This window comes from Orcinus orca, chromosome 2 (assembly GCF_937001465.1).
Source record: "Orcinus orca chromosome 2, mOrcOrc1.1, whole genome shotgun sequence".
Taxonomy (NCBI): Eukaryota; Metazoa; Chordata; class Mammalia; order Artiodactyla; family Delphinidae; genus Orcinus; species Orcinus orca.
In genome coordinates this window covers 106,378,463-106,392,930 of record NC_064560.1, presented here as the reverse complement: position 1 = coordinate 106,392,930, position 14,468 = coordinate 106,378,463, and the positions used below count along the sequence as shown (strand labels likewise).

The 14,468-nt window shown below is 40.4% G+C and overlaps 1 protein-coding gene across 3 annotated transcripts in view; it reads left to right on the top strand.

Annotated features, from left to right (window-relative positions):
* Nucleotides 1-1,567: 1,567 nt before the first annotated feature.
* TMOD3 (tropomodulin 3) overlaps nucleotides 1,568-14,468 on the top strand; it is an 84,923-nt gene continuing 72,022 nt past the window's right edge. For all 3 annotated transcript variants that reach the window (XM_004281672.4, XM_033409176.2, XM_033409177.2), the window contains exon 1: nucleotides 1,568-1,739. The gene's annotated coding sequence lies outside the window, so the exon portion shown is untranslated. The remainder of the gene's footprint in view (nucleotides 1,740-14,468) is intronic.

Here is a 14,468-nt window from a genome sequence, read left to right as displayed (position 1 = left end):
CAGTCAGAACACCATCTTCCTGGACTGTGTTAGAGAATTTTTTTTTTATGTACCTTGGACATGGTCACAGATGATCTTACTTTAAAGAATTTGATGAAATTTAGGAGACAGTCTGATCAACAGTGAAAAGCATGCTAGAATTTAAGTCAGGCTACTTGTACTTCATTTCTAGATCTCCAGTTACTGGCTGTGTGACCTTCCACAGATTACTTAACTTTTCTGGGTCTTAGTTTTCTCATCTGTAGAAATGGAGGATACTAATATATTCTTTGCAGGGTTATTTAGAGGATTGGATGAGATATTATAAAGGGATTGCTGGCACAGTTCTTGGCGTGGGTTAAATATTCAATAAATATTAGTTGAACCTGAATTCTGAATTCTGTAGGAAATTGCTCTCAGCTATTATCTCCAAGAATATTTGAGAAATTGATTCCCACGAAGATGCTATAGAAAATAAGATGCAATGGCACAAAATTTAATGTTAATTGCCTTCTAAGTGTATTTGCATTTTGGAGGGTTTTTTTCCCCTTTTTTTCCTCTTTCTTTCTTTCTTTTTCCTGAAGAACTCCAAATCATCAGTGATCTTCATTGCTAGAATTAGTGGATGTTAACTGCATGAAATTCCAGGGTGTTTACCTGGGGTGCTCCCTGCTCTGAGGGGAAGAAGTAAATGCCAGGGGAGGCTTAACAATTAGTCAGCTCCCACACTGGGTGTAGCTGGAATGTGTCTCAAGCAGGCACTTCAATCCTCTATCTGGCTGTATTCTTTGAGAAGGCGTATCAAAGCTGAGCATTACCCCGGGGAATGGTTTATTCCTGAAGAGCAGGCCAGGAAAATTACCAGTGAGTGATTAAAGGAATGAATGCAAGGCCGTGGCTGTCCCCTATCCTCAGAGCCCTGGACAAAAGGCAGCCATTTCATAGGCCACCCTAGAGCTGCCATCTGAAGTATTCCCGCTGTCTTCCTCTTCGCCTTCAGAGTGCCCACCTGCCCCAGTTCCCCCCTTTAAGCAGCGCTTCTACTTTTTTCTCCCACTTACATCAGCCCAGTTCCACTGCCTGTTGTGCAGCTTGAAGCTGGAATGCAAAGATGGGATGGGGTGGAAACTGATCGCAGCGACATCACCCCTGGTTGCAAACCTAAGGAAATCACTAGGGTCACTATGCGCTTGAGGTGACATCCGCCTGATTTACGTCACTCTCGTGGTTGGCCTGTTTCCTTTTCTATCATTTTTTCACGACAAGTTTAAAGGTCTCGATGTTATGTCCTCACATTAGCAACGAAGGGTACAACACAAGTCCTGCCTTGCGTCCCTCTGGACTAAAAGTCAAAGTAAAGAGGAAATCTATACTAAGGAGCCTCTAGCTGCTGTTTATAGCTCCCAAAGGGTGCAAGGTAGATATTTCCACTAGTAAATTACGTTTTCTCAGGCTGGTGTAAGGCTTGGTATCCGCAGCCACTTCCAAAGTCCTGCACATAGAAAAGACCAGGGTCTGCGCTGAGCCGCGCCCTCCTCGCTCGAACTACAACTCCCAGGATGCCCCGCGACCAGGGAGTGCGCACGCGCATAGGCGGCGGAGTGGAACCAGGGCCGTCGAGTTGGGGGAGCTGCCGGCGGTGTATCAGACAACTCCCTGGGAGGCGGCAGCAGGCAGACGGGCGGGTACTGGGAACTGAGCGGCAGGCCGTCCCTGTGGGTCTGTGAAGGAGGTCGGTGGCCCTAGTGGGCTCCAGTCAGGTAAGCCAAGCCCGTGCTTTCCAGGAAGTACGTCTGCGGGCGCGGGCAGGGAGTCGCACCGGCCATGGTGGCTGAGGCGGGAGAGGTTGCCTTCCAACTGCCAGGCTGTGAGCTCCTTCCCTACCAGTCCCTCTCGGGGAGCGAGGGAACGCTGGGGTCTGCTTCGGGGCTAACGGGCCGGGGTAGGAGCCGTGGGACGCGCTGGGCGGTGCCCGCGGTGGAGGCGCGCGAATCCCGAGTTGCTGATGAATCACTCGGGGGCCCGGCCTTGCCGGGTTCGGGACCGGACCCTTCCCTTCCCGGCTGGAGCCTGCGCGGGCCGCGACCGTGCGAGCTCGCGGTGCCTACCCTTTCCACCCCACCGAGGTGTAGCTCTGGGGACTAGCGTTTGAAAAGGTTTTTTTCACCAAGACTCCTTCAAAGGTTTCTGCTGGGTGAAAGTTGAAAAGAAGAAAAAGAGAAAAAAAAAGTGGGGCACACCCTTTTCTTTTTGATTGAAATCTGGCTTGTCTTGCGTTCGCCGTTTTGATCTATCTGCTCTTAGAATAAATTCCTGGCTCCTGCGCAGCACAGCTGGATCCGGCTGTGAAGTTTGTATGTTGGTTTGTTTTGAGGACGTGACTGGGTCGTTACATTTTTGCTTACAGAAATTGGTGTGTTTCCTCTGCAAGCCCGCATTCTGATTACAAACAAATGAGAAACAGCCGCAGGGGGATTTTTGTTCTGGTTTTTGGTTTTTTTATGTTTAGTTAAGAATCATATTTCCAACTTGCCCTTGGCTTCTCTTAAAACCAAAAGTCATCTGGTAATGAACACTGCAGTAAAACTTATCCCAGGAGGTCATACTTGAACAGGAAATAAGCCTGTGGAGATTTAAGTTAGTTATGTGCGGTCTCCCTTGGTTTGTAACATTTTCATGCAGCTCATGTTTCTTTTTCTGAGAATTCCTTCAGATTTATTTTTCAGCGGATTAAATTGATTAATTAATTGGCCTGACCAAAAGTATATTAGGCTTAGAAAAATAGTTGTGTCCAACCTCATTTACCTTTGCCAGTCTCCTCTTCCTAGTCCTAGGCGCCTTTTTACCCTATCACTTCTTTAGGAGCCCACAGTCATTTTATTAGAATACTTAGAATCACTTTTCTAACACATTCCTAGGAAAGGAACAAAAAGGGAAACAGTGAGATGCAGCATATTTTGGCTCGTTTAGCTTGCTTGCTTTTGAATCCCTCAGGATTTCTAGTTTGCTCATCTTTAAAATGAGGTTGTTTGGCCAGATGACCCCAAGATTGTCAGCCCTAGGTATCTGATTGTAAAAATTCATTTATTTTATTCAGTCAGGAAACACTGGCCACACCTGTCATTCCAAGCCCAGTGCTAGGCATGAAGGAACAAAACTGAGTTCTTGAGGATGTCGCTGACCTAATGCTCAATTTCTTTTAATCATGTTGTTATGACTAGTTACAAAGTTTTGTGGCATACCTTCCAGGACAAATTACTCTCTAATTAATAACTTAACCTAAAGTTAAATACATACAGATCAAATCCAATTACAATGATCAGTTTCCTCTAATCAGAGATTTTTCAATTGTTAGCTACTGGTCCATTTAAATAAAACACAAGTTCAGTACAACAGAAAGGACTTGAATGGTGTAGGTGGTGCTTCTCAAACTCTAACAGCCATAAATCACCCAGAAACTTGTAGGTTTTAAGTGGGGGCTTGGAATCTGCTGGTCAGAAAGGGAATACTGTAGTTGCGGTGCGAGGCCACACTTTGAATATCAAGGGTTGGGAGATATTTTAAGGTGTTTATAATGACAGTTTAAAGACCAGTGTTGATAAATGCTGGAGAGGGTGTGGAGAAAAGGGAACACTCTTGCACTGTTGGTGGGAATGTAAACTGATACAGCCACTATGGAGAGCAGTAGGGAGGTTCCTTAAAAAAGTAAAAATAGAACTACCATATGGCCCAGCAATCCCACTACTGGGCATATACCCTGAGAAAACCATAATTCAAAAAGCATGTACCACAGTGTTCACTGCAGCTCTATTTACAATAGCCAGGACATGGAAGCAACCTAAGTGTCCATCGACAGATGAATGGATAAAGAAGATGTGGCACATATATACAATGGAATATTACTCAGCCATAAAAAGAAACAAAACTGAGTTATTTGTAGTGAGGTGGATGGACCTAGAGACTGTCATACAGAGTGAAGTAAGTCAGAAAGAGAAAAACAAATACCATATGCCAACACATATATATGGAATCTAAAAAAAAAAAAAAGGTTCTGAAAAACCTACAGGCAGGACAGGAATAAAGATGCAGACATAGAGAATGGACTTGAGGACATGGAGAGGGGGAAGGGTAAGGTGGGATGAAGTGAGAGAGTGGCATGGACATATATACACTACCAAACGTAAAATAGATAGCAAGTGGGAAGAAGCCGCATAGCACAGGGAGATCAGCTAGGTGCTTTGTGACCACCTAGAGGGGTGGGATAGGGAGGGTGGGAGGGAGACGCAAGAGGGAGGAGATATGGGGATATATGTATATGTATAGCTGATTCACTTTGTTATACAGCAGAAACTAACACACCATTGTAAAGCAATTATACCCCAATAAAGATGTTAAAACACACACAAAAAAGACTAGTGTTGATAGCTGTGATATGAGGTGCATAGCAATGGCTTTTTCCAACTCTCAATTTAAAAAAAGTAATCCTACTCTAACAAAAAGAATTTCCTTCACAAGTTTTCTTTTTTCTCTTCTTTTGCTCCTTCCCTTCTCCTTTCTCTTTGATGTATCCTCTCAGCTTTTTTTTCCCCTCTCCTCCTCTTCCACCCTCAACTGTTTTCATTTACGTTAATTCAGTAATTCAACTTGTGTTTTGCCCCATCCTGTTCAAGGTATTGTCTTAGGCTCATGGTGAATACAGACATAGAAGACATGTTTTTTGTCTGGGAGCCTACTCCCTCTGAGATTAGGCATGTGTACTTGTTTATAGTTCAGAGCACTGTAAGAGTTGTCTGTAGGGAATAAAGTCTTGCGGTAGGAGTTCAAACGGAGAGATCTTCTGCAGTTTTCGGGGTAGGAAACAAGTGAAGTCATCTTTTTCCCACTCATTGGTCATCTGTTTTCCCCCAGGCTGTACTCTCTGTACTGTTTGAGTGTGTTTATGACATATCTACGTAGAATATAGTACAATTTCATAAATTAATTTATTTGGAACTTTGAGTGAGCTGGCTATATGAAAATCAGTTAGGTCTGAGCAGTATTCTAGGGAGGATGAGAGGTGGTGAAGATGAAAATAAACCTGGATAGAGGCACAGAGGAGGACTCAGTAAAACAATATAAAGGATCTCGGTGGTTTTCAGGTGTCTGTCTGACGTACAGTGCTCTTGTTATTTAGGATGCATTATCTTTTAAAGTTCAAATTAGCTAGAAAATTATGCCAGCTTTTCAATTGTTCTTTTTCCATCCAGAGGTCTTTATTTTTTTAACATCTTCATTGGAGTATAATTGCTTTACAATGGTGTGTTAGTTTCTGCTGTATAACAAAGTGAATCAGCTATACATATACATATATCCCCATATCTCCTCCCTCTTGCGTCTCCCTCCCACCCTCCCTATCCCACCCCTCTAGGTGATCACAAAGCACCAAGCTGATCTCCCTGTGCTATGCAGCTGCTTCCCACTAGCTACCTGTTTTACATTTGGTAGTGTATATATGTCCATGCCACTCTCTCACTTCGTCCTAGCTTACCCTTCCCCCTCCCCATGTCCTCAGGTCCATTCTCTACATCTGCGTCTTTATTCTGGTCCTGCCCTTAGGTTCTTCAGAATCATTCTTTTTTTTTTTTTTTAGATTCCATATATATGTGTTAGCATACCGTATTTGTTTTTCTCTTTCTGACTTACTTCACTCTGTATGACAGTCTCTACGTCCATCCACCTCATTACAAATAACTCAATTTCGTTTCTTTTTATGGCTGAGTAATATTCCATTGTATATACATGCTGCGTCTTCTTTATCCATTCATCTGTTGATGGACACCTGGGTTGCTTCCATGTCCTGGCTATTGTAAATAGAGCTGCAGTGAACATTGTGGTACATGCTTCTTTTTGAATTATGGTTTTCTCAGGGTATATGCCCAGTAGTGGGATTGCTGCGTCATATGATAGTTCTATTTTTAGTTTTTTAAGGATCCTCCATACTGTTCTCCATAGTGGCTGTATCAATTTACATTCCCACCGACAGTGCAAGAGGATTCCCTTTTCTCTACACCCCCTCCAGCATTTATAGTTTGTAGATTTTTTGATGATGGCCATTCTGACTGGTGTGAGGTGATACCTCATTGTGGTTTTGATTTGCATTTCTCTAATGATTAGTGATGTTGAGCATCCTTTCACGTGTTTGTTGGCAATCTGTATATCTTCTTTGGAGAAATGTCTATTTAGGTCTTCTGCCTATTTTTGGATTGGGTTGTTAGTTTTTTTGATATTGAGCTGCATGAGCTGCTTGTAAATTTTGGAGATTAATCCTTTGTCAGTTGCTTCATTTGCAAATATTTTCTCCCACTCTGAGGGTTGTCTTTTGGTCTCGTTTATGGTTTCCTTTGCTAACGAAAGCTTTGAAGTTTCATTAGGTCCCATTTGTTTATTTTTGTTTTTATTGCCATTTCTCTAGGAGGTGGGTCAAAAAGCATCTTGCGGTGATTTATGTCATAGAGTATTCTGCCTATGTGTTCCTCTAAGAGTTTGATAGTTTCTGGCCTTACATTTAGGTCTTTAATCCATTTTGAGTTTATTTTTGTTTATGGTGTTAGGGAGTGTTCTAATTTCATTCTTTTACATGTAGCTGTCCAGTTTTCACAGCACCGCTTATTAAAGAGGCTGTCTTTTCTCCATTGTATATTCTTGCCTCCTTTGTCATAGATTAGTTGACCATAGGTTCATGGGTTTATCTCTGGGCTTTCTGTCCTCTTCTGTTGATCTATATTTCTGTTTTTGTGCAGTACCCTACTGTCTTGATTACTGTAGCTTTGTAGTATAGTCTGAAGCCAGGGAGTCTGATTCCTCCAGCTCCGTTTTTTTCCCTCAAGACAGCTTTGGCTATTCGGGGTCTTTTGTGTCTCCATACAAATTTAAAAATTTTTTTGTTCTAGTTCTGTAAAAAATGCCATTGGTAATTTGATAGGGATTGCATTGAATCTGTAGATAGCTTTGGGTAGTATAGTCATTTTCACAGTATTGATTATTCCAGTCCAAGAACATGGTATATCTTCTTCATCTGTTTGTGTCATCTTTGATTTCTTTCATCAGTGTCTTATAGTTTTCTGAGTACAGGTCTTTTACCTCCTTAGATAGGTTCATTCCTAGGTATTTTATTCTTTTTGTTGCAGTGGTGAATGGAATTGTTTCCTTAATTTCTCTTTCAGATCTTTCATTGTTAGTGTATAGGAATGCAAGAGATTTCTGTGCATTAATTTTGTATCCTGCAACTTTACCAAATTCATTGATTAGCTCTAGTAGTTTTCTGGTGGCATCTTTAGGATTCTCTGTGTATAGTATCATGTCATCTGCAAACAGTGACAGTTTTACTTCTTCTTTTCCAATTTCTATTCCTTTAATTTCTTTTTTTCTCTGATTGCCGTGGCTAGGACTTCCAAAACTATGTTGAATAATAGTGGTGAGAGTGGACATCCTTGTCTCTTTCCTGATCTTAGAGGAAATGCTTTCAGTTTTTCACCATTGAGAACTGATGTTTGCTCTGGGTTTGTCGTATATGGCCTTTATTATGTTGAGATAGGTTCCCTCTATGCCCACTTTCTAGAGAGTTTTTATCATAAATGGGTGTTGAATTTTGTCAAAAGCTTTTTCTGCATCTATTGAGATGATCATATGGTTTTTATTCTTCAGTTTGTTAATATGGTGTATCACATTGGTTGATTTGCGTATATTGAAGAATACTTGCATCCCTGGGATAAATCCCACCTGATCACGGTGTATGATCCTTTTAATGTGTTGTTGGATTCTGTTTGCTAGTATTTTGTTGAGGATTTTTGCATCTATATTCATCAGTGATATTGGTCTGTAATTTTCTTTTTTTGTAATACCTTTGTCTGCTTTTGGTATCAGGGTGATGGTGGTCTCATAGAATGAGTTTGGGAGTGTTCCTTCCTCTGCAGTTTTTTGGAAGAGTTTGAGAAGGATGGGTTTTGGCTCTTCTCTAAATGTTTGATGGAATTCATCTGTGAAGCCATCTGGTCCTGGACTTTCATTTGTTGGAAGGTTTTTAATCACAGTTTCAATTTCATTACTTGTGATTGGTCTGTTGATATTTTCTATTTCTTCCTGGTTCAGTCTTGGAAGGTTATACCTTTCTAAGAATTTGTACGTTTCTTCCAGGTTGTCCATTTTATTGGCATAGAGTTGCTTGTAGTAGTCTCTTATGATGCTTTGGATTTCTGTAGTGTCTGTTGTAACTTCTCCTTTTTCATTTCTAATTTTATTGATTTCAGTCCTCTCCCTCTTTTTCTTGATGAGTCTGGCTAATGGTTTATTAATTTTATCTTCTCAAAGAACCAGCTTTTAGTTTTATTGATCTGTGCCATTGTTTTCTTTGTTTCTATTTCATTTATTTCTGCTTTGATTTTTATGATTTCTTTCTTTCTACTAAGTTTGGATTTTATTTGTTCTTCTTTCTCTAGTTCCTTTAGTTGTAAGGTTAGATTGTTTATTTGAGATTTTTCTTGTTTCTTGAGATAGGATTTTATTGCTCTGAATTTCCCTGTTAGAACTGCTTTTGCTGCATCCCATAGGTTTTGGATCGTTGTGTTTTTGTTGTAATTTGACTCTAGGTATTTTATGATTTCCTCTTTGATTTCTTCAGCAATCTCTTGGTTATTAAGTAACATATTGTTTAGCCTCCATGTGTTTGTGTTTTTTACGTTTTTCTCCCTGTAACTGATTTCTAATCGCATAGTGTTGTGGTCAGAAAAGATGCTTGATACGATTTCAATTTTCTTAAATTTACTGAGGCTTGATTTGTGACCCAAGATGTGATCTATCCTGGAGAATGTTCTGTGTGCACTTGAGAAGAAAGTGTAATCTACTCTTTTTGGATGGAATGTCCTATAAATACCAATTAAATCTGTCTGGTCTGTTGTGTCATTTAAAGCTTCTGTTTCCTTATTAATTTTCTGTTTGGATGATCTGTCTTTTGGTGTAAATGAGTTGTTAAAGTCCCCCACTATTATTGCATTACTGTTGATTTCCTCTTCTATATCTGTTAGCAGTTGCCTTATGTATTGGGGTGCTCCTATGTTGGGTGCATATATATTTATAATTGTTATGTCTTCTTCTTGGATTGATCTCTTGATCATTATGTAGTGTCCTTCCTTGTTTCTCGTAACAGTCTTTATTTTAAAGTCTACTTTATCTAATATGAGTATTGCTACTGCAGCTTTCTTTTGATTTCCATTTGCATGGAATATCTTTTTCCATCCCCTCATTTTCAGTCTGTATGTGTCCCTAGGTCTGAAGTGGGTCTCTGGTAGACAGCATATATATGAGTCTTGTTTTTTTATCCATTCAGTGAGCCTGTGTCTTTTGGTTGGAGCATTTAATCCATTCACATTTAAGGTAATTATTGATATGTATGTTTCTATTCCCATTTTCTTAATTGTTTTGGTTTTGTTGTTGTAGGTCTTTTCCTTCCCTTGTGTTTCTTGCCTAGAGAAGTTCCTTTAGCATCTGTTTTAAAGCTGGTTTGGTGGTGCTGAATTCTCTTAGCTTTTGCTTGTCTGTAAAGGTTTTAATTTCTCTGTTGAATCTGAATGAGATCCTTGCTGGGTAGAGTAATCTTGGTTGTAGCTTTTTCCCTTTCATCACTTTAAATATGTCCTGACTCTCCCTTTTGGCTTGCAGAGTTTCTGCTGAACGATCAGCTGTTAACCTTATGGGGATTCCCTTGTATGTTATTTGTTGTTTTTCCATTGCTGCTTTTAATATTTTTTCTTTGTTTTTAATTTTTGATAGTTTGATTAATATGTGTCTTGGTGTGTTTCTCCTTGGATTTATCCCATATGGGACTGTCTGTGCTTCCTGGACTTGATTGACTATTTCCTTTCCCTTATTAGGGAAGTTTTCAACTATAATCTTTTCAAATATTTTCTCAGTCCCTTTCTTTTTCTCTTCTTCTTCTATAATTCGAATTCGACCCCTATAATTGGAATGTTGGTGTGTTTAATGTTGTCCCAGAGGTCTCTGAGACTGTCCTGAATTCTCTTCATTCTTTTTTCTGTATTCTGCTCTGCAGTAGTTATTTCCACTATTTTATCTTCCAGGTCACTTCTCCGTTCTTCTGCCTCAGTTATTCTGCTATTGATTCCTTCTAGAGAATTTTAAAATTTCATTTATTGTGGTGTTCATCATTGTTTGTTTGCTCTTTATTTCTTCTAGGTCCTTGTTAAATGTTTCTTATATCTTCTCCATTCTATTTCCAAGATTTTGGATCATCTTTACTATCGTTACTCTGAATTCTTGTCCTGAACTCGCCTCTCCCACCTCAGAGGCACAGGCCTGACAGCCAGCTGGAGCACCAAGACCCTGTCAGCCACATGGCCAGATATGTGGGGAGTTTCTTGCCTTTTGGGAAGTCTGAGGTCTTCTGCCAGCATTCAGTAGGTTTTCTGTAGGAGTTGTTCCACATATAGATGTATTTCTGACGTATTTGTGGGGAGGAAGATGATCTCCATGTCTTACTCCTCCGCCATCTTGAAGGTCTCCCCTTCAGTTGTTCTTAAATTTAAATGACTCTGTCTTGATAAAAATAGTTGAGAGCCTTTTTCTTTAGGCTGTGATAGTGGTCAAAGCACTGTTGTCCTTCCTTGCTGACATTCGATTTACATGCCTTACTCTTTCTCAGTCATTTTTATATCTGACCCTCTAAAATGACAACTATAAAATCATTGGGAGGAAAATGGTAAAGAAAACAGAAAATTCTACTGAACTTCTCATAGTCCATTAGGTATGTATTGAAATTGTGAAGAATCAAACTTGATTTGCCATTTATGAAAAATTAAACATGAACAGATACATATATCTGTGTACCTATGTACATCTGTAATCCAGTAGGTGATTTGCAATAATGAAGGAATAGAGATGTCAGTAATCCAAAGTGGAAAGTAATTGAACATGTGGAGGGTGGTATTCTAGAATTTCATTTGAAACAAAATCATTATATCTTGAAGCAGAGTGCTACTTTGTATTGTTTTACTGAGGTGTAATTAACGTTCAGTAAAATGCACATATCATGTGTCCAGTTCAAGGAGTTCTGCCAATTTTATACACTGTAACTTCTACCAAAAGAGATAGAAAGTATTTTTATCACCATAGAAACTACCCTCATGCCTCTTTCCAGCCATTTTCCTCACCCACCCTCCGAAAGGTTACCACTTTCTTACTCTGTATTTCTGACACCATAGGTTTGTTTTGCTTAGTCTTGGACTTGACATAAATAGAGTCATACAGTAGTATGTGCTTTTTTGTGTCTGACTCTTTCCTGTAACATGATGTTTCTGAGATTTATCTGTGTTGTGTGTATCAGTGGTTTGTTCTCTTTTATTGATGAATAGTATTCCATTGTATGAATATACCACAATTTGTTTATCTTATTTTTTTAAAAAAATTATTTATTTATTATTTATTTTTGGCTGCGTTAGGTGTTTGTTGCTGTGTGCAGGCTTTCTCTAGTGGTGAGCGGGGGATTCTCTTCGTTGTGGTGCGCAGCCTTCTCGTTGCGGTGGCTTCTCTTATTGCAGAGCACGGGCTTTAGGCACGCGGGCTTCAGTAGTTGTGCCTCCTGGCTCTATAGTGCAGGCTCAGCAGCCGTGGCGCATGGGTTTAGTTGCTCCGCGGCATGTGGGATCTTCCCGGACCAGGGCTCAAACCTGTGTCCCCCACATTGGCAGGCGGATTCTTAACCACTCCACTCTTAGGGAAACCCTACACAATTTTTTAAAAAATTTGTTTATTTGGCCGCACCAGGTGTTAGTTGCGGCACGTGGGATCTTCGTTGCCATGTGCAGGATCTTTTGGTTGTGGCATGCAGGATCTTTAGTTGCTGCACGTGAACTGTTAGTTGCTGCAAGTGGAATCTAGTTCCCTGACCAGGGATTGTACCAGGCCCCCTGCATTGGGAGCACAGAGTCTTAGCCCCTGGGCCACTAGGGAAGTCCCCAAATTTTCATTTTTAATGTTGCCAAATTTTAGTGCTGTTAGCCTTTTTTATTTTAGCCATACTAGAGGATGTAAAATGGTACCTCATTATGGTTTTAAGTTGCATTTTCCTGACGATTAAGGACGTTGAATGCTTTATCATGTGCTAATTAGCTATCCTTTATTTTCTTTTGTGAAGCATCTGTTCAAGTCTTTTGCCTGTTTTTTTCATTGGGTGGTTCATCTTTTTATTGTTGTTTGCAGGAGTTCTTTATATATTCTGAGTACAGGTCTTTTGTCTGGTACGTGTGTTTGAGATTTTTTTTAACCTAGGCTTTGGCTTTTCTATTTGTTTTCTTAATGATATGATGAGCAGAAATTTTTTATGGAGTCATTTTATTAACTTTTAATTTTATGGTTAGTGTTTTTTTATGCCAATCCCCAGGGTTGCAAAGCTTTCTTTAAAAAAAGCTTTTCTTGGGCTTCCCTGGTGGCACAGTGGTTGAGAGTCCACCTGCCGATGCAGTGGACATGGGTTCGTGCCCTGGTCTGGGAAGGTCCCACATGCCGTGGAGCGGCTGGGCCGTGAGCCATGGCCACTGAGCCTGCGCGTCCGGAGCCTGTGCTCCTCAACGGGAGAGGCCACAATAGTGAGAGGCCCGCGTACCGCAAAAAAAAAAAAAGCTTTTCTTCTTTAAAGCTTTCTTTTTCTAGGTTTTAGATCTTTGTTCCATCTCAGATTAATTTTTGTGTTATGATGGGAGGTAGGGGTTTAGGTTTATTTTCCTTTCATACAGATATCCAGTCGTTGCAGCAACATAGGTTAAAAAATCTTTGCCATTAGATTGACTTGGCAACTTAATTGAAAATAAGATGAGCTACTGTGTAATTTAGTTTTGCTTATATTGTCAGTTTCTTAAGAAGGGTCCTGTATCTTTAAAACAAACAAAGCAACAACTTTTATGCACCTCTTCCATACTGCAGCTAGACTGAGATTGCTCTAGGGCTAGTTACCATGTATTTCCTGATGGAGGTGCTAATAATGAATTTGAATTTTATTTTATTTATTTTTTAGCCACCCCACCGGGCATGTGGGATGTTAATTCCCGATCCCTGCGCCCCCTGCAGTGGAAGCACAGAGTCTTAACCACTGGACCTCCAGGGAAGTCTCTAAGTTTTAATTTTAAATGGCTTTTCTGTTGGTTGAGTTAATGGAGCCGATCTCATTTCAGTAGAAGTTGCACCCTGAGCAAGCTACAGAGAGCTTAATATTTTCCTGTTTATTGACTTGGTCAAAATAGATGTAAATATATATATACATATAAAACCCATGCATTTTAGTTTTCATCTTTCTACTGCACTACCCCAGTCCAATCTTTTTTTTTTTTTTGCGGTACGCGGACCTCTCACTGTTGTGGCCTCTCCCGTTGCGGAGCACAAGCTCTGGACGTGCAGGCTCAGTGGCCATGGCTCACGGGCCCAGCCGCTCCACGGCATGTGGGATCTTCCCGGACCGGGGCACGAACCCGTGTCCCCTGCATTGGCAGGCGGACTCTCAACCACTGCGCCACGAGGGAAGCCCCAGTCCAATCCTTTTTGACACAGTTCCTGAATTTGTCTTGGAACAGTTTCTAAGGAGACAGGTTGGTTCTTTTTTCTTCCAGATTTTATTGACTGATAACACAATACAATGATAACATTTTTAAAAGAACGTCAGCTTAACCATGTTACTCTAATGTAACTGTTTCATTTTTCCTCATTTCCTTCCAGGCTTTGTTCATCCACATACCTATTTCTGTATGGTTGAAATCATAGTGTACATGTGCTTTTCTGTGATAACCAGTGGACATCGTGTTCTGTATGTGGGTCACCCTTGTTAGTAAAGATAAATAAAGCTGGAGATGGAGATGAGACCACTAGGGGACTTAGCAGTGGGAAATCTTGAATCCAAAGCTTAATTAAAATTGAAGTCGAACAAAGTTAAGATTTTCAGAGACAGGGTTACCCTTCCATGGAAATGCGGGACAACTTTGGTTTCCCTATTCTCTCTCTCTCTTTTTTTAATGTATAACCGCTTTATTGAAATATAATTCACATATACAATTCACCCATTTATAGCGTACAAGAAAATGGATTTCAGTATATTCACAGAGTTGTGCAACCATCACCACAGTTCATTTTGGAACATTTTCATCACACCAAAAAGAAACCCCTGGGACTTCCCTGACAGTCCAGTGGTTAAGACTCCAAGCTCCCAATGTAGGGGGAGTGGGTTTGATCCCTGGTCGGGGAACTAAGATCCTACATGCCACGTGCCATGGCCAAATAAATAAATATCAATAAATTAAAAGAAAAGAAAAGGACCCCCTTGACCATTAACAGTCACTACCTACTTCCTCCCAACACCCCTAGCCGTAGGCTTTTTGTCTCTATGAATTAGCCTCTTCTGGACATTTCATATAAATGGAATCATACAATATATAGTCTTTTGTGACGGGCCTCTT